The sequence below is a fragment of the Kogia breviceps genome, chromosome 13 (genome assembly GCF_026419965.1).
Source record: "Kogia breviceps isolate mKogBre1 chromosome 13, mKogBre1 haplotype 1, whole genome shotgun sequence".
Classification (NCBI taxonomy): Eukaryota; Metazoa; Chordata; class Mammalia; order Artiodactyla; family Physeteridae; genus Kogia; species Kogia breviceps.
Genome location: NC_081322.1, coordinates 45,427,135 through 45,445,337, shown reverse-complemented (window position 1 = coordinate 45,445,337; position 18,203 = coordinate 45,427,135). Strand labels below are relative to the sequence as shown.

The 18,203-nt window shown below is 40.6% G+C and overlaps 1 protein-coding gene across 17 annotated transcripts in view; it reads left to right on the top strand.

Annotated features, from left to right (window-relative positions):
• The window catches only part of HS3ST5 (heparan sulfate-glucosamine 3-sulfotransferase 5), a 287,406-nt gene that overhangs the window by 139,145 nt on the left and 130,058 nt on the right, over window positions 1–18,203 (top strand). For 4 of the 17 annotated variants that reach the window (XM_067011693.1, XM_067011692.1, XM_067011688.1 and 1 more), the window contains exon 3: window positions 7,890–8,052. The exons of the other annotated variants lie outside the window; for them this stretch is intronic. The gene's annotated coding sequence lies outside the window, so the exon portion shown is untranslated. The remainder of the gene's footprint in view (window positions 1–7,889; window positions 8,053–18,203) is intronic. 17 annotated transcript variants of the gene reach the window in all.

The window sequence follows — 18,203 nt, the reverse complement described above, 5'->3', positions numbered from 1 at the left end:
CTCATTGCTTAACTTACTGTGTTTGGGGTCTCCTTTTCACAGGCTGCAGCGTCGTAGTTCCTGTTGTTTTTGGTGTCTGTCCCCAGTGGCTCAGGTTAGTTTAGTTGGTTGTGTAGGCTTCTTGGTGGAGGGGACTGGTGCCTTAGTTCTGGTGTATGAGGGTGGATCTTGTCTTTCTGGTGGACAGGACCACGTTTAGTGGTGTGTTTTGGGGTGTCTGTGGCCTTATTATGATTTTAGGCAGCCTCTCTGCTAATGGGTGGGGTTGCGTTCCTGTCCTGCTAGTTGTTTGGCATAGGGTGTCCAGCACTGTAGCTTGCTGGTCGTTGAGTAGAGCTGTGTCTTAGCCTTGAGATGGAGATCTCTGGGAGATCTTTTACCATTTGATATTACGTGGAGCCGGGAGGTCTCTGGTGGACCAATTTCCTGAACTCGGCCCTCCCACCTCAGAGGCCCAGGCCTAACACCTGGCTGGAGGACCAAGACTCTGTCAGCCACACAGCTCAGAAAAAAATAAAGAAAGAAGGAAAAATAAAAGTTATTAAAATAAAAAGTTTTTAAAATTATAAAAAATTAGAAAAATTAAAAAGTAATAAAAAAAGAAAACAACAAAAAGAAAGAAAGAAAGAAGAGAGCAACCAAATCAAAAAACAAAGCCACCAATGATAGCAAGCACTAAAAACTATACTAAAAAAATAAAAAGGGACAGACACAACCCTAGGAGAAATGGTAAAAGCAAAGCTATACAGACAAAAATCACTCAAAGAAGCATACACATACACATTGGCAAAAACAGAAAAGGCAAAATATATATATTAAAAATAAAAAGGAAAAGAGCAACCAAATCAATAAGCAAATCTACCAATGATAATAAACTTTAAATAGTAAACTATGGTAAACATAAAACCAGAAACAAATTAGATGCAGAAAGCATACCCTAAGTTTTCAGTTGTTCCCAATGTCCACCGCCTCAATTTTGGGATGATTTGTTGTCTGTTCAGGTATTCCACAGACACAGGGTACATCAAGTTGATTGTGGAGATTAATACACTGCTGCTGAGGCTGCTGGGAGAGATTCCCTTTCTCTTCTTTCTTTGCACAGCTCCCAGGGTTCAGTTTTGGGTTTGGTCCCGCCTCTGCGTATAGGTCGCCTGAGGGCCTCTGTTCCCACCCAGACAGGGCAGGGTTAAGGTAACAGCTGATTAGGTGGCTGTGGCTCACTCAGGCCAGGGGGAGGGAGGGGTATGGAATGAGAGGTGAGCCTGTGGCAGCAGAGGCCCACATGATGTTGCAACAGCCTGAGGCACGCCATGTGTTCTCCCGAGGAAGTTGTCCCTGGATCACGGGACCCTGGCAGTGGTGAGCTGCAGAGCCTCCGTGGAGGGGAGGTGTGGAGAGTGACCTGTGCTCGCACACAGGCTTCTTGGTGGCTGCAGCAGCAGCCTTAGTGTCTCATGCCCGTCTCTGGGGTCCACGCTGACAGCCGTGGATAGCACCCATCTCTGGAGATTGTTTAGGCCATGCTCTGAATCCCATCTCCTCGTGCACCCCAAAACAATGGTCTCTTGCCTCTTCAGCAGCAACCGACTTTTTCCCGGACTCCCTCCCGGCTAGCTGTAGCGCACTAGCCCCTTCAGGCTGTATTCACGCTGCCAATCCCAGTCCTCTCCCTGAGATCCGACCTCCAAAGCCTGAGCGTCAGCTCCCAGACCCCGCCCGCCCCGGCAGGTGAGCAGACAATCCTCTCCGGCTGGTGAGTGCTGGTCGGCACCCATCCTCGGTGTGGGAATCTCTCCGCTTTGCCCTCCGCACCACTGTTGCTGCGCTCTCTTCCATGGCTCCAAAACTTCCCCCACCCCGCCATTTTCCCCACCCATCTCCATCAGTGAAGCGGCTTCCTAGTGTGTAGAAGCTTTTCCTCCTTCACAGCTCCCTCCCACTGGTGCGGGTCCCGTCCCTATTCTTTTGTCTCTGTTTTTTCTTTTTTCTTTTGCCCTGCCCAGGTAGGTGGGGATTTTCTTGCCTTTTGGGAAGTCTGAGGTCTTCTGCCAGGGTTCAGTAGGTGTTCTGTAGGAGCTGTTCCACTTGTAGATGTATTTCTGATGTATTTGTGGGGAGGAAGGTGATCTGCACGTCTTACTCCTCCGCCATCTTGAAGTTCTCCCCTATGTGGTTGATTCTTAGCAGGGATCAAATACAAACTCATGCTAGACCTAATCAAGGCATTGCTTTTCCCATTTCTTCAGAGTAGACTGTCAAAATCCCAGCTTGCTCCTAGCTGATCAGGAAATAGCATCTTTCCTTCAAAATTTCATATCTACCAAAAGACTTAGGGGCCTTTCAACCAAGTTTTATTCTTTCCAAGAGAACCCACATTTTCAACACTGTGGTGTTAAGTATTGTTTACTTTATGAAGAAAAGTTTTTATACCAATTTATGTTTGGCTAAATATCAAGGACATTTGTTGCTGAAACTAGAACTGCTTAGTTGTTCAGATAACAAAATGAATTTTTTCAATTTAATTTTGTAACTTGAAATTGAGAACCATCACTATTGCAAGCAAAATAATTTAAAAATAGGTCTTAACTTATGACGGGGTTACATCCCCATTAACCCATTGTAAGTAGAAAATGTATTTAATACTCCTAACCTACCAAACATCATAGCTTAGCCTCGCCTACCTTAAGTGTGCTCAGAACATTTACATGAGCCTGCAGTTGGGCAGAATCATCTAACAGCAAGTCTATTTTATAGTACAGTGTTGAATATCTCATGTAATATATTGCGTACTGTACTGAAAGTGAAAAGCAGAATGGTTGCAGGTGCAGGATGTTTGTTAGTGTGTCGGTTGCTTACCATTGTGACTGCGTTGCTGACCAGGAGTTCACTGCCTCTGCCCAGCATCATGAGAGAGTATGCACCATATTGCTAGCCCCAGAAGAGATGAAAGTTCGAAGTATGGTTTCTACAGAATGCATATTGCTTTTGCACCATTGTAAAGTCAAAAAACTGTAAGTCAGGGACCATCTGTATGTACGTAACTTAATGTTTATTAGAACAATCATACAGGAAGGTAACAAATACTTAGGCTAATCCTAAACCCATTTTAATATGAGGACAAAAGGAAGTCCCATTTTTCCCAGTTCAGTGGTAGAGCCATCCATGACTGGATTTCCTGATAATATAACAGAGGTGGTATAGAATAACAATTAAGAAGGTGAATTCTGGAATCACATCGCCTCAATTCAAATCCCCAGTTCTTCTGCTTACTATGCGTGTGATCTTGGTACCTTCAACTCACTGTCTCAATTTCATCCTATGTAAAATGCAGATGATAATATTGCCAACAACTTAGGGCTATTGGAGTTAAAGGAGATGAGTCACCTAAAGTACTTTGTAAGACTCAATAAGTATAAACTATTCTCATTGCTACTATTCCACATGGCCTCTCTTGTTTTCTCAAAAATGAAATCTTGTCATGCATTACTTTGAACCCTGATTGTTCCTTCAGTTTCATTGTTTCCATTAACTTGAAAATGAAGAAACTATAAATAGATAACTTTATATAATTATATAACTATGTGTATATGTGGCATATACATACACATAAGTATATAGGAATTGTGAAAATATTCAAGTAAGAGTGTTTAGTGGAATACTTGCATTCTCGGGATAATGATTGCCTTTAAAGCTGCAGCTTTGGAACAGCATTTAAATGGCAGCCTAATGGCTTTGTCATCATAACCACATAAAAGGTCTGGCAAGATGTGTAAATTTGTGCACACGAGAATGGTTGGCAAGGCTTTGAGTTGAAACTGAACCCACCCAACAAGTTGTTTCATCATAACAGTGCCTGGAAATGTTTGCATCTTATTTGCTCGGTGGTTGGCTTTCCAGCTAAACCCATTAGTGAGTGGAGTAGGCGGGCGATCAGAAGAGTGTGGGGCAGGGGGTTCTGTCCCTCCAGATTGTTGAGCAGCTGGAGTAGGTCATGTTGAACCTACACCTGACAGCTGTCCATAAGCTTTGAATCTTCAGAAGGGCTTCCTTGAAGCAGGAGCTGCCTTAAGCACCACAGAACCAAAAGAGAAATACAACTGCCTAAAGTCCCGAAGCTTCCCTCCCACCCTCCACCACTCTGAGGGCTTTCACCCACTTTGGGCAGCCATGAAATCTCTCTCCAGCTAAAACCATGAAAACTTCTGAATCCAGGAAAGGACTCTTCAGGAGCACTGAACATACATTTCTTTTTAAAAAGAGAGGATGATTCTTTTCTCTGTTTCTGGTCATTCCTAAAGGCTTTCTGAGTCAGACTAAAAAGTTCGTGAGTAACCATTTTGGCTGAATTGACTAGCTCACCTGTGCACATTAACTCATTCTCTAGTTCTCTTTTGTCAACTACCTGTAGATAACGAGACAAAGGCTACGAGGGGAGAAGGTATAATTGTGTCTACTGTTGTGTTGACATGTTGATGAGTGAAACCTTCTTTCTAGCAAAGATAAAATGTATCATTGAAGTGCCTCCGGATCCTCATCAGTAAAGGTTTGTTTACTTTTGGGGACCCACAGAGTATGAAAAAGAATGACAGCTTGTGTCGTAACCAGAGGTGCCTGCCTTTGTCATGTGCTGGGTTCACTTGTGCCTTGTGGCACTGGGCTCTACCAGAAGCTGTGAAGAGACCGCTGCAGGTTAACAGGTCACATGGCTGCATGCATGATTTGATTTACTCCAGGGTCTAGCTAGTTCACTCAGCTTTATTTCTTAACCTAGCAGAACATTATTTATTAATGAGTTCTTCATGCTTTATTAAGCCTAATGTCAAAACACCTCTGTGAGGCCCTACTAGGCATGTTTTCTCTTGGTGGTAAGGCCTTACAAAGAAAATGAAAAATTATGCAGCAGTGCCCCAGTTAAAACCCAACAGATATCAGTTCAAATTCTCTCGAACCTGTCAAATGGTATTTCTGGGTGTTTGTGAAAGACGCAGTACGGAATTGAAATGAAAGAATGCCCTCTTTCAGATGTCAGTAATTACAGTCCCTTCAAAACAAAGCAAAGCTTCTGTGGCCCCAGAAGATGGGTGGATTCTTCAGCAAGCCAACACTAACAAGTTCAGCAAGATGGGAAAAACACAGAGTCAGCCTCTACAGTAGTAATGAGGAAGTATAGCTTTACGTGGATTTCATAGCAATTTGAGACTAGGAACAAAGTGAAGTAACTAAGGACATCTGAGTCATAAGGAGAATGGGCACAATTCTGCAATATGCTGGAACTTAGCAGGAGGTGCTGGTGGGAAAGAGAAAAAGAAGCTTCCATGGCTAAGGAGGACAACCAGTGGGTATGATAGCATATAAAAGGCATGGACCTGTCAGCTGAGCTTTCTCCTGGCTTCAAGGGAGAGGAGTGGGATTCAATAGGGCCAAACATGTCATAGCGGTGGGGAAGTCCAGGCAACCGGATATCAGAGGGTAGATGAGTTCTGGTGTCATGGTGTGAGGCACCAGACACACCGGTCAGTCACTTGTAGGGAAAGCCAGAAATGGAACCAGCCATGGCTCAGGGCCCCAGGCGAGAAAACTAGAGTTCTCTATCCTGAGTTTCATAACAGGAAGATATTGGATAGAAACCAAGGTGTAAGGAGCCCAGGGAGTGATATGTTAGCTCAGTGGTATGTGCAAGGACCCACCCCTGTCACAGGACAGACGAAGTCTATTGGTAGCAAGATCCAACAAGTCATGCTCGATGCTGGGACTGAGGCTGTGTCTGCCCTTCCTGCTGCCACCAGATATCCATGTGCCGTGATCAGCTTGCGGGCTGAGAGCTTCGATGGTTCCTGCTCTGGGGGCTCAGATAATGGACTCTGACATAATATCTGCAAAGAGTGTTTTCTGTCTTACAATTTGGCACTCTTGCTCTCTAATTTTTGTAACAACTTAGAGTCACTATAGCACACAGCTCAGTATTTAATTATGTAGATTTTGTTACTATCTTTTCTAATTGTTTCTGTCATGTAGTTATTAATTATTGAGCTCCCGTCATGTGCTAGACGTTATTGGGAATAAAAACGTGTCTCAGTGACAAATATTTCAAGAAACTTGTAGCAGAGTGAGGAAATATACGTGTACAGCTGTAATCATATTATTAGGTAAATGGTCAAGGTCATGAAAGATAAGGAAAGGCTGGGGCAATGTCACAGTTTGGAGGAGATGAACGAGGCATGACCACAACGCAATGTGGGATCCTGAATTGGATCCTGGACCAGAGAAGTGCATTACTGGAAAAACTGGTGAAATCCAAATAAACTCTCCAGTTTAGTTATAAGTATTGTACCAATGTCAATTCTTTCATTTTGAAAATTATGCTATGGTTCTATGATATATTTACATTTAGGGGGATATGATTCAAGGGTATAGTGGAAACTCTCTGCAACTTTTCTATAAGCCTAAATTCATTTCAAATTAAAAGTTTAAAAAGTGAGACTTCCCTGGTGCCTCAGTGGTTGAGAATCTGCCTGCCAGTGCAGGGGGACAGGGTTCAACCCCTGGTCCGGGAAGATCCCACGTGCCTCAGAGCAACTAAGCCCGTGTGCCACAACTACTGAAGCCCACACGCTTATAACCCGTGCTCCACGACCAGAGAAGCCACCACAATGAGAAGCCCGCACACAGCAACGAAGAGTAGCCCCTGCTCGCCGCCACTAGAGAAAGCTAGCGTGCAGCAACGAAGATCAAATGCAGCCAAAAAAAAATTTTTTTTTAATTTAAAAAGTGATAAATCCTATAAGGAAGGCACAACTGAATACATTTAGATGTTCAAAGTAGGAAAAAATTATGTACTTCCAATTGATGAGATAAGGTGAAGCTTCATAGAGGGACAGCTGGTCATTCGAGAATAAAATAAGGGACATTTCCAGGAAGAGCAATTAATGTGGGTAAAGGCATGAAAACAGGAAAAGGGAGGACCGTTCTGGAAAAACAGTGTAAGTAAAGTGAAGAGCATTATAGCCCATGAGGAAGGACTTGGGATTTAGTTTATAGGCAAACAAAGACACAGGAAGGTGTATGGGACATGGAAAAAGATTTGCAAGCAATTTGATTTGCTTGAGCTCACCATATGTGAACTGAGGCTGAGTGAGGGACCAAGATGGATTGGAAGGTTGTAGAGATAAAATTGTGAAACATTTTGAATGCCAGGCAAGGAGTTTGACCTGCCTCTTTTATGCAACAAGATAGCCCTGTACGTGTTTGAGCTTATTCCCCAGGAGACTCTAAGCACTTTAAAACTGGAATTGTATCTTATATTGAGATATCTGGGAATAGGTATACAGAGGAAATATCCAAAATTGGGCTGTTATGAATAAAAGAGAGGAAGCTGCAGGAGAAGCTTGAATCTGCAGGCCAGAAGGTGTATACCTGAGAGAAAGGCTTAAAGTAAAGACATATTAGCTAGAATGAAGGCCATACTGACCTACTGCAGTGGGCAAGTTAAGGGTGTTAGAAACACAAGGCAGTATATTTAGAGTTAACTGCTTTAGTTTAAATGTTTGGATAGAGAGAAAATAGATTTCTTTGATGGAATTGCAAAAGCAAACATGTCTAAGTTAATTCGAAGACTATTAAAATGTTAAATAATATTAGAAGTTCTCGATGTGTAAAAGCAGTTTTGGTCCAGTAAATGTACTTCTTAGCAGGAAATAATAAACCTCCACTGCCATTTTTGTTTTTCCTACCAGAATTTGTAGAATATGAGTGTTGATGTCTTGCTTTTGGGGTTCAAGAGGAGGACTGATAAATCAGAGGGGTGCTCATTACTCTGGAACAGTAATGCAAATAGAGCAATAAAACATCAGCATCACCATGTATTCCTGAATATCCTAACCCAATGGCAGGAGCTTCCCATTGGAAAAATGTATCAGGAGTTTGGAATACTGTATCAACCGTGACCATGACTACAATTTTTCAGAAGGCCAAGCCTGCCCTCATTTGAAGAAGCTCCATGTCTCCTGGAGGGGAGATGCTTTTTAACTCCCAGTCAACTCCTACTAAGTCCTGGTAAGCAAACACTTTAACCTGTTAGCAAGCAGAGACTCTATTAACACAAACTCTTTTGATCTGAGATCAGTGAGAAGCAGTTAGAGACCACACCCAGAGCCATGCCTGAAATAACACATTCTGGTTGCCATTCTCACAAAATCACTGCGAAGTGTTATAATATGTCTTTCTATCATGTTTCCCTTAAGGCTGAAAAACAATGCGGGACACGTAACGTGCGCATGACACTTGACGGTATTTTCTTTTCCCATTAATTATGTTTTAGCCATTAGCAATCACCTTACATGCTCTTTCAAAAGTTCCAAAGCCTCTGAGAATTCAGTCTATTATGAATTCCATTTGATTCTTCTAGCTTAGTCTGTTATACCAAGTCTTTTCTATACCACTATAGTGTCATAACTGGAAATAATTTTTGGTCCTTCTGTATAATCTGGGAATTAATTAATGAAAACTGGTTTTTAACACATTTTTTTCTGACATATATAAACACTTATCTTAGTAAATTAAGTCTATTTTAATGGAATATGGCATAATTTTAGTAAATATATTCATGAGACTCATAAAAAATCCTAAAGTTAATAGAAAGGAAAATTATTTATATAAGCATCACATAAAATATGTGTATAATTTTATCTTTAATTTTACTATTATAAAAGGTTTCTAGAATGATTCTTAGGAGCCAGTGGCATCCTAGAAATCAAATTTGCAGATGGCATGAAACTGAGGGATAACTCATAACATGGAAGCTAGAACCAAGACTCAGAAAGATCTGTACTGGCTGTAACACTGGAACAAATCTGGGGAAATAAAATGAAATGGAAACAAATGTAAAAATCCCATCCTCCAGTAAAAAAAAAAGTCCATTGAGAGGAACTTGAAAGAAACACACATGAAAGATTCTAGGCATTCATTTAATTATGAATTAGAGACGCAATGTAATTGCCTAAAAAAGCTGATATGACCTTAGATTTGATTTGTAATACGAACATTTCCAGAGCAAAGAGGATGATGGCCTTTCTTACACTAGGTTGAGCACACCCATAGCCAGGCCTAAAACATCGCATTAGGTTTTCAGAGCTGCACTGCAACCGGAACAAAGTGTGTTCAGAGGAGGGCCCCTAGAGCTGTAACAGGAGAAAGGGCACCCTGAAGGAGAGGAGAATGTTTAGCTGGAAGGAGATAAGGTATAGTGGGATAGAGTGGAAGACTGAAAAGTGTCTTTTGTATCTGAAGGCTGCCAGGGGGTATGGAGTATAGGAATAGGACAGAACGAGGAGAAAAGGGCGGACGACACTGGCGTGTAAACCTTGCTCAACGTAAGTAGGAATTCTATTATAACTATAACTGAGATGCCCGGCAGGTAGCAAGTTGTCAAAAACCTATCACCGCGAGTGCTAAGGGAATTCAATCAAAACGTGGCTGGTCCGGGTAACCATGGTGTCCGGTGACTCTGAAAGGCCACAGTTCTTGGTGCCTCCTAAACCGCGATCAGAATTATACAGAAGTGGCCCAAGCCTTAACAGAGTACAGCACCTGTTCTTAGCAATATATCAGAGGTCTGTTGGCCTTGTGGAAATGTAATGAAACAACAGTTTAACTTTTACAGTAAGCCATTTAATGCAGCCCCAAATAAGCCAGCTCCTGTCATATTAGTCGGTGTTCACATTGCTACTGCCTAAGCGGGAGAAGTGCTAATAGTTTTCTTGTCTGTCATTTTCTCTGAAACCAGAGCAGCTGCTACAGTGGAGAAAATAAGCTAAAATCCCTTAAGACATGAATTGTGATCACAGATTTTTTTTTAACTTTTTTTGTTGTTCCTGTAATTGAGGTCCAAGACTACAACAGCCTTTTGCTTTCAAATTATGCAATGAAAACGTGGAATATACCTACAGGGGCACACAGATGTATGGAGCTACAAAATCGCTTCTGCCTGTATGGAACTTTTATTTCCTAATTTTAGTTTATAACTACTACTAGTAATGAATGTTTTTTCAAAGCATTTTAGCAACTTTTCCATTTTATTCCATTTGGTTCATGCACAATACAATATTTACATATCTGTCATGGATGACGTATCCATTTTTCCACCTTGGCCTTTGACAGAAAAATCAGAGACTGAACAACCTGGGATGGTGTAAAATGCTATTAGAATGATAATGTTAGCCTTTCGTGGATTTTAAAGATACATTGAAAGTTCACTTTATGCTATTGAGAATTTTCTCTCTGTAATACCTTAAAAGGAGAAAAAACTTGAACTTTATGCCTCTTCTCACCGACACGCACAGTCATTGACATGCTTTCGTACTTTCTCTCCATCCCTCCCCTCTCCCTCTTCTCCTCTTGCCTTCCCCTTTCTCCTCCCGACTTCCAATCAATCACCCAGGATATTGGAAGTTATAGTCAGTCGATTGATATTGCTGATTTCTATTTCTAACCAACCTAAATTCATACTCCCATGGCAGTTCCTACTATAAACAAATTTATCTCAGAATAAAAATTGGAACAGGAGCAAGTAATTTTCATCTTCTGCTTAACAACTTTCTTTTTATTAAAATGAGTGTCCAGAATTTGAATACCAAATTGTTTATTCTAGGACTACTTAGTGTGTTGGCGAAAAGAAAGACAATACGCCATAGAAAAGCTGAGAGAATACAGGAAGGGAAAATGTAGGAAGAGGAAGCTTAAAAGGGAGAAAATTGTGTCTGAGGGAAAAAAATATCTTGAAAATTATACTTAGGGAAGGTGTTTTTGAAAAGAAGGCTATAAAAGAGAAGATAGACAAGTTATTTTTTTTCAGTAATAAAAAGGGAACTAGAAATGATTACTTTTTGAAGATTTAAAATATATAATTAATAATTCTCAAAGCAAAAACAGTGCCAAAATTTAGCATATGTTTAATAAAACTGCTTGATGGAATTGAATTGACTGTGGAGAGTGTATGGTCTCACCGAAAATACAGAAAATAGGAAAGAACATTATACATTTTAATTTGGCAATAATGAAGTGCTTCTGAAAATCTGTATAGCCCACTGACTCTCCTACCCACAATCCGACTTACTGTCATTGGGCTACAGGCTGCCATTTATACTCCAGTAATTGCTGTGATCGCTTATGGATTTTAACCCTATCCTCCCTGTTTTGCCATTGCATTCATTGCCCAGGAATATTTGTTGAGCTTATTATGTAGCTTGTAACCGTTGTATCTGAGAATTGAATATATAGTCCAGGGCAATCTCTGATCTTTAAAAACTAAAACAATTAATAGTATCTTTTTGCATCATGATTTACAATTTACGAAGCACTTCACATAAAATTGTATAAAAGTTAAAATAGGCATTATTGTCCCATTCTCAAAATTGAGAAAGCTAAAGCTCAGAGAAGTTAGGAAAAACTCATCTGGAGTCACAGAATAAGTATAGGAGGCCAAGCTGTTTATTTCCTACAGTGCAAAGCTAAGAAGCATATCTGTCCTTGTCTTAGAGTGTGACTGGTCACATTCAGAGTCACCGAGGCAATATGAGAGGTTGGGCTCTTCCTGGTGGGAGGCAGACTGGCCCCTGCACCAGTCCTTTGTTGAGTGTTTGCAAGCAGTATGATTCTCAACACCACCCTCCCGCCACTAGCAAGCATTTGGCCTTGAACGTTTTGACGATCACAAAGATTGAATGATGCCACTGGCATTTGGCGTTCAGAGGAGCGAGAGACAATAATTGTGTAGGCGAGAGACCAGTGCCCGTGATAAAGAGATTTCCAACCCCAAATATGAACAGTGTCCTTGCTGAAAAGCACCTTTGCCATTAATTACTAATAATGAGTTATTAATATTTTTTAAAACTTGGCATTCATGACCTGAATATTAATGATTGTCAGAATTTATCAAGAACCTGACCCTTGGGCAGCACTCAGAAGCCTCCTGCAAATGTGTACACAGCACTGGAATTTCCCCAGTTTTTGGAGAGAACATGTTATCAGTGCTTCAGCAGTGTAGTTTTGAGTTGGTCAGGGTTTTCAGTTGCTGCTGTTCCTTATTATACGTTACTGTTAGTTTTAATTCATCATTATCAATTTCACTTATTATATGCTACTTAGTTAACCCTGAAGTGTTTAATTATCCCTACTTTTATAAACAGTATTTTTGGCCTATAATTTACGTAACTATACTTTAAGACATGCTATATATTGTGATTCAAAGATGGATTATTCATGCAACTTGTTGCTAAAGTAGATACATGCACAAACTTCCCTTCAGAAATTACACAGTACAGTATAGTGTAGTATAGTACAGCATAACATATACAGTACAGAATATTATAATTATATTAAAGTATACAAATAGTACAGTATAGTAATACTATAAAATAGTACCATATAATATAGTAATAATATAGATAATGTGTTACAGTATAATATTGTTATAACAAAGTTTTTTTCCCATTTTAAAGTGGAAACAAGTGACATAGATGAATGGTGGGGTGTTTTTTCTTACCAGAAGGGATGCCTACAAAAGTCAGTAAAAAAAAAAAAGTGGGAGCCACTGAGTTATAGTGTAACATAACCTGAGCAGATCTCAGGAGTTTGGACTCTTACTCAGAATTCCTGGCATAAAGCAGGGGGAGTGAGCCATCTTCACTCTTTCTGTCCTTGCGGGGGCTTGGGGGGGGGGGCAAGGCTGCTCTAATGCAGCTCTTTGTGCTTGTGTGTTGCTAATGAAGTGTTTGGAGACCCTGTGGCAGAGATAGTATTATTTTTATTTTAATATCAACCAGTACCTTTTGTCTACAAGGACAAGTGTTTCATCCATGATATTTATCACCTTGTCTCTGGTTTTGTTGTTGACTTACTCTATTTTTTCAACACTTTTTATTAAGAAAATATTAGGAAGGAAACACTAATACTAAATTGCAGAATTATAAAAGGGAAGCTTGTACAGCTAAATTTTAAGATAATCTGAGGGACAAAGAAATAAAGCCACTGATGCAGGGTGAGAGAAATATGTGACGTTGGAAATATGTGATGTGATTTACTTGGCTGGCCACTATGTAGGAGAATAAATTCTATAATCTTGCCAAAACCTGAGGGAAATGTGAATTGAATAGCAATAAATAACCTTATTGGAAAGGGTTGAATGTGATATACTGTATCCTCCAGCCTTTATATAGGAAAATTTCCCATTGATTACAGCATCAGACCCAAAGTGGACTGAAGACAAGGTAATGTGTAACACACTTCACAATGTCCCTTCTGGTTTTATGCTGTAGCCTTCTCAATCTTCATGAGTTGGAAGTTCAGGTTGAGCTATGTAAACAACGCCAACCTTTTCAGCCTCTTTCCGGATTAAATAAACTTTATAGCTAATGTTTTTTTCTATGCATTTTCATGAATATTCTTTTGCTGTTCAGAAGTCAGACTTTATTAATATTATATGTTTAATAACATTTATTTGACTAAAATTTTAAATTTACAAGTACTTTAGTACCTTATTTTATTTAACCCTCACAATACTGCTGTGTGATAAAAGAGGGTATTATTTCTCCTGTGTTTTACAGTTGAGAATATTCAGAACTAGAGTGGTTATGTGACTTGCCCAGTCATATATAGTGAATAGGTGGCCAAGCTGGTGCCAGATACCGGGGTTTCCACATGCCAATATTTATAAGAATTTTGTTGTAGGAATTATTATAATTGACTATGATAGTTTGATTTCTGCTGAAGTGTCTCGTTCTATCCTTTTTTTAATTACTGGGCAATATTATAGACTGCTAAAATGCAATTTGCCTGCTCTGTTCAGGCAGTCACTCCTGCCAATTCACTGCTTGAAGGCAGTGAACGTCTGGGTAGCTGCTCCTGGGAAATGGGGGTGTGGGTGTATATGTCATAGACTGGTGTTTGGCTGTCCTAAGGCATAGGCCATCATGAGAATTAGGTATACAACCCATAATTATCTCATTCATACATTTACTTTCTTGTAAACAAGAACCTCTACTAAGTAGCAGATATTTTCGCCTGTCTCTAATTTCTACTAAATTCCTTTCTAAATCTACATGACTTACAAAGCAGAGCAAAGTCCACAATAAGTATAGGGTGCTTCCAAGTAAGCTGAATTATTTCTTTAATGTACTTACTCATTGAATTTTGTCCACTTACAGAGCCATCCTAAATTTCTTCACACAGCCTAGCACATCACCTGCTGTAGAAGCACTGCTGGTGTGTGGGAAAGAAGGCGCTAATTGCCCCTTAAACCTACCCCCTACCTTTCTCCATTAACCCTGATTATTCTGTGAACTAGAGTAGGTCACTTCTCATTTCAACCAAAAGTGGCTGGTTTTTGGCTAGCTTGTTGCAGTTCTGGGGCGTTGTACTGTCTCCATCCTGCAGCTAAAATTATTTTGTCTTTTCAGGATAACAACCACCGAAAAAAGAACCTTGCCTCTTTACTCCTTTGCCCTTCAAAGGAACTTTTTCTCCAATTAGTCCTCTCCCCACCTCTTGTTTAATCTTTGTTTTTCATTTACAAATTTGCCAGGAATTTAGTCTCTCCTTCCTAATGATACCAACTCCCTTCTTAAAAAAATGTACCTTTCGGGCTTCCCTGGTGGCGCAGTGGTTGAGAATCCGCCTGCCGATGCAGAGGACATGGGTTCGTGCCCCGGTCCAGGAAGATCCCACATGCCGCGGAGCAGCTGGGCCCGTGAGCCATGGCCACTGAGCCTGCGCGTCCGGAGCCTGTGCTCCGCAACGGGAGAGGCCACAACAGTGAGGGGCCCGCGTACCACAAAAAAAAAAAAAAAAAGTATCTTTCAAAACACTATTAAGCAAATTAGTAACTTCAAAATATACTCATATAGTAGCATGTTGTTATCACACATTCTAAAATCCATATCCAGTGACTGTCAGTTTATAGACAGATACTCAACTCCCAAGGAATTTGGGGTGTCTCTTTGTAGAGCCCCAGTCTGGCTGAAAGGTGCTGGGAAAGATGCTAGTATTTGAGTTTTAGGCTAGAAAGAGAGATTTTCGAAAGGGCCACTCCCTACTTCTTAGGCTTTGTCATTGGAATTAGGGCAGTACCTTTTCCATGTGCCATTTTAAAGTAATGAATAAATACAAAGGAAAGAATAAGCTAAAAGAAGTTACTTAAAAGATATAATGTCTTATTCTCTCACAAAAGCCCCTCTTAGTGGAAGGACGGATTGGGAAAGATCTTTGTACTCCTTTGTTTACACCACCTCTGCCCCAACTCGCAGGCAAAAAGAGGAGTTCCTAAGAACAAACTGACCTGATCTGGGGAACTAGAAAAGATCTCCTAACTGTGTAATTTGGTCTGTCCTGCTGAATTTCTGCTCTGGACAAATAGGTCCTCCTAAACCTGCCCATGTCATTCAAACAGGCATTCCTTAGTGGCTCTCTGCACTTAATAATGGCTTAAACTCTCACATGAGAAGTGGTGGGATATGGGATCTGAATGTAAAGACTGTATGTCCTGCTAACTTTCCTTGTATCTTTCAGTGGTGTCCACTGAAGTGATTGTAATCACTTAATAGCATTCAGCTAGAAGGAGGCACCTTTTAGAAAATGAATTTATTCAAGTCTTTCTTCCATTCAAATTTCCAAACTTAGCTAATGGAAGGGTAAAGATGTCTAAGTCAAATTCAGTCAGAATTAGAGGACTGAGTTCTGAGTTACCCAAGCTCAAACGAGAACTTGTTCCTCTCAATATCATTCATCTTCCCCCAAAAGATAAACCTTATATGTCTTGAAAATAACGTGTATCCTTCTAAAATATATATGTAAGGTATCTAGTGACAGTGTGGGTGTCTTGCACTTACTTTTTGCGCCTATTCATCAACTGAATTTATAAGTTAGGAGATCAGAATGCTTAGATAAAACAGCTATTCAGACACCACTCAGAACATCTGAGTTGGGAAGCTGCCTTCCAGGAATAACCTTCTGATTTACAGAAGAGAGTACCTTAAACCAAAGGAATCTATAAGCATGATCTAAAGTTACTATTAGGGGCTTCCCTGGTGGCGCAGTGGTTGAGAATCCGCCTGCCGATGCAGGGGACACGGGTTCGTGCCCTGGTCCGGGAAGATCCCACGTGCCGCGGAGCAACTAAGCCCGTGAGCCATGGCCGCTAGGCCTGCGCGTCTGGAGCCTGTGTTCCGCAACGGGAGAGGCCACAACAGTGAGAGGCCCGCATACCGCAAAAAAAAAAAAAAGTTACTATTAGTGCGAAGACACATGTGGAGGACATTTCACGCTTAACAGTGATATTGATTACTTAAGAATTAATTGTCTCTTTGGGGTAATAATAATGACAGTTAACATTTATTGAATGCTTATGCGCCAGGCACTATACTAAGGGCTTTACAATACTACTATTTGATTTAACCCTCAAAAAACCTACAGTTTAGGTACCATTAATTTCCCTGTTATATAAATAAGGAAATTATAGCAAGAGAAGTTAATAAGGAACTTATCCAAGGTCAGTGCCAGGGATCAGATCTGGCAGAGTGATGCCAGAGTCTACCCTCTTAGCCTCCGTGTGACACTGCTTCACACACACGTTTGTACTGCAGTCACCTCAGTTCCCCGACACACCAAGCTTTTTGTGTCCACAAGGTTGCCCCTTTCCCCGTGATACCTTTGCTCATCAGGTCCACGTCGTGACTTGCTGCTTCATTTATGAGGACTTGCTGGCTTTTCCAAGGAGAGCTACAGTTTTCTTTCCTCTAAGCTCCAATCACTCAGACTCACACACACACACCACACTCTCTCTATATATATTTATTTGTATATTTATATTCACATATATTTCTCCTTTAGCCTTTACTATATTAAACTATCATTTGTTATGCTTGTTCCTCCACCAGATGTGATGATATCGGGAAGCAGGTAGCTTTGCTCTCCAGTGTCCCACACATCAATGATTAATGGGAGCTTGCTGATTTACTATGTTCCATGAATGGGCAATCAGGGTATTAACCACTTAGTCTTGTTCCATAAAGACTGCTGTAATGTTAACTTGATAAAATCTGAAAAGAAAAAAAAAAAAAAAAAAAAAGAAAGAAAAGAAAAGCACATTCATGCTGCTGTCAAGTTAAGTTTTTAAAAAGAGGAGGAAAAAACAACTTAGACAATAATAGCCTTCTATGGAAACTATGGAGAAAAATAATATAACCATGTTATATAGCATAGAAGTTCATGGTAGAGCTTCTTTAAGAGAGATTGTGGTAGCACATGTTTTATTGACATTGGAATGATTGCTTTCTCTTTATAACTTTATGGCAAAAGCTATGAGCTGAGGACCAATATTCCCCAAACTATATAATTCTGAAGTCTCTAGCTGAATAATCTGTGACCCTCCCTCAGACTGCAGGCAGTTTCCCAAATTTTCAAAAATGGAATGTCACCCCTGCTCCTGGGTGTTGCTCTCTTATTTATCCTTTTTTTTTGGCTGTGCTGGGTCTTCATTGCTGCACACAGGCTTTCTCTAGTTGCGGCGAGTGGGGGCTACTCTTCGTTGTGCTGCGCAGGCTTCTTATTGCGGTGGCTTCTCTTGTTGTGGAGCATGGGCTCTAGGCATGCAGGATTCAGTAGTTGTGGCTCCCAGGCTCTAGAGTGCAGGCTCAGTAGTTGTGGTGCCCGGGCTTAGCTGCTCCGCACATGTGGGATCTTCCCAGATCAGGGCTCGAACCCGTGTCCCTGGCATTGGCAGGTGGACTCTTAACCACTGCACCACCAGGGAAGTCCCTGGTTGTTGCTCTTTTAATTGACACTTTAGAATTACAAGATAGTAGGCTCCTGGAGTTCAGTTTTGAATTTATCATTATACAACTACTTCAAAAATTCCAAGGTGAAAGAAGTGATATTAAAAAAAGAAAAAAAGGTAGGCCAAAAAAAGTGGAACACACCATAAATAGACAGGTTCTAGCCTTGTGTTCTTGCAACTTAACAGTGTGATATTTGGCAAGATATTAACCTCTCTGTGAGATAATTCCCTCATCTGTAAAATGAGATAATGATAAGTGTCTATCTCTTAAGGTAATTAGGAGGATTAGGTGAGTTCATCTAAGGAAAGTGCTTAGAACAGTGTTGGCACATAAGTACCATATGAGTACTTGCAATCATCATCATCAAGTTATTTAGAA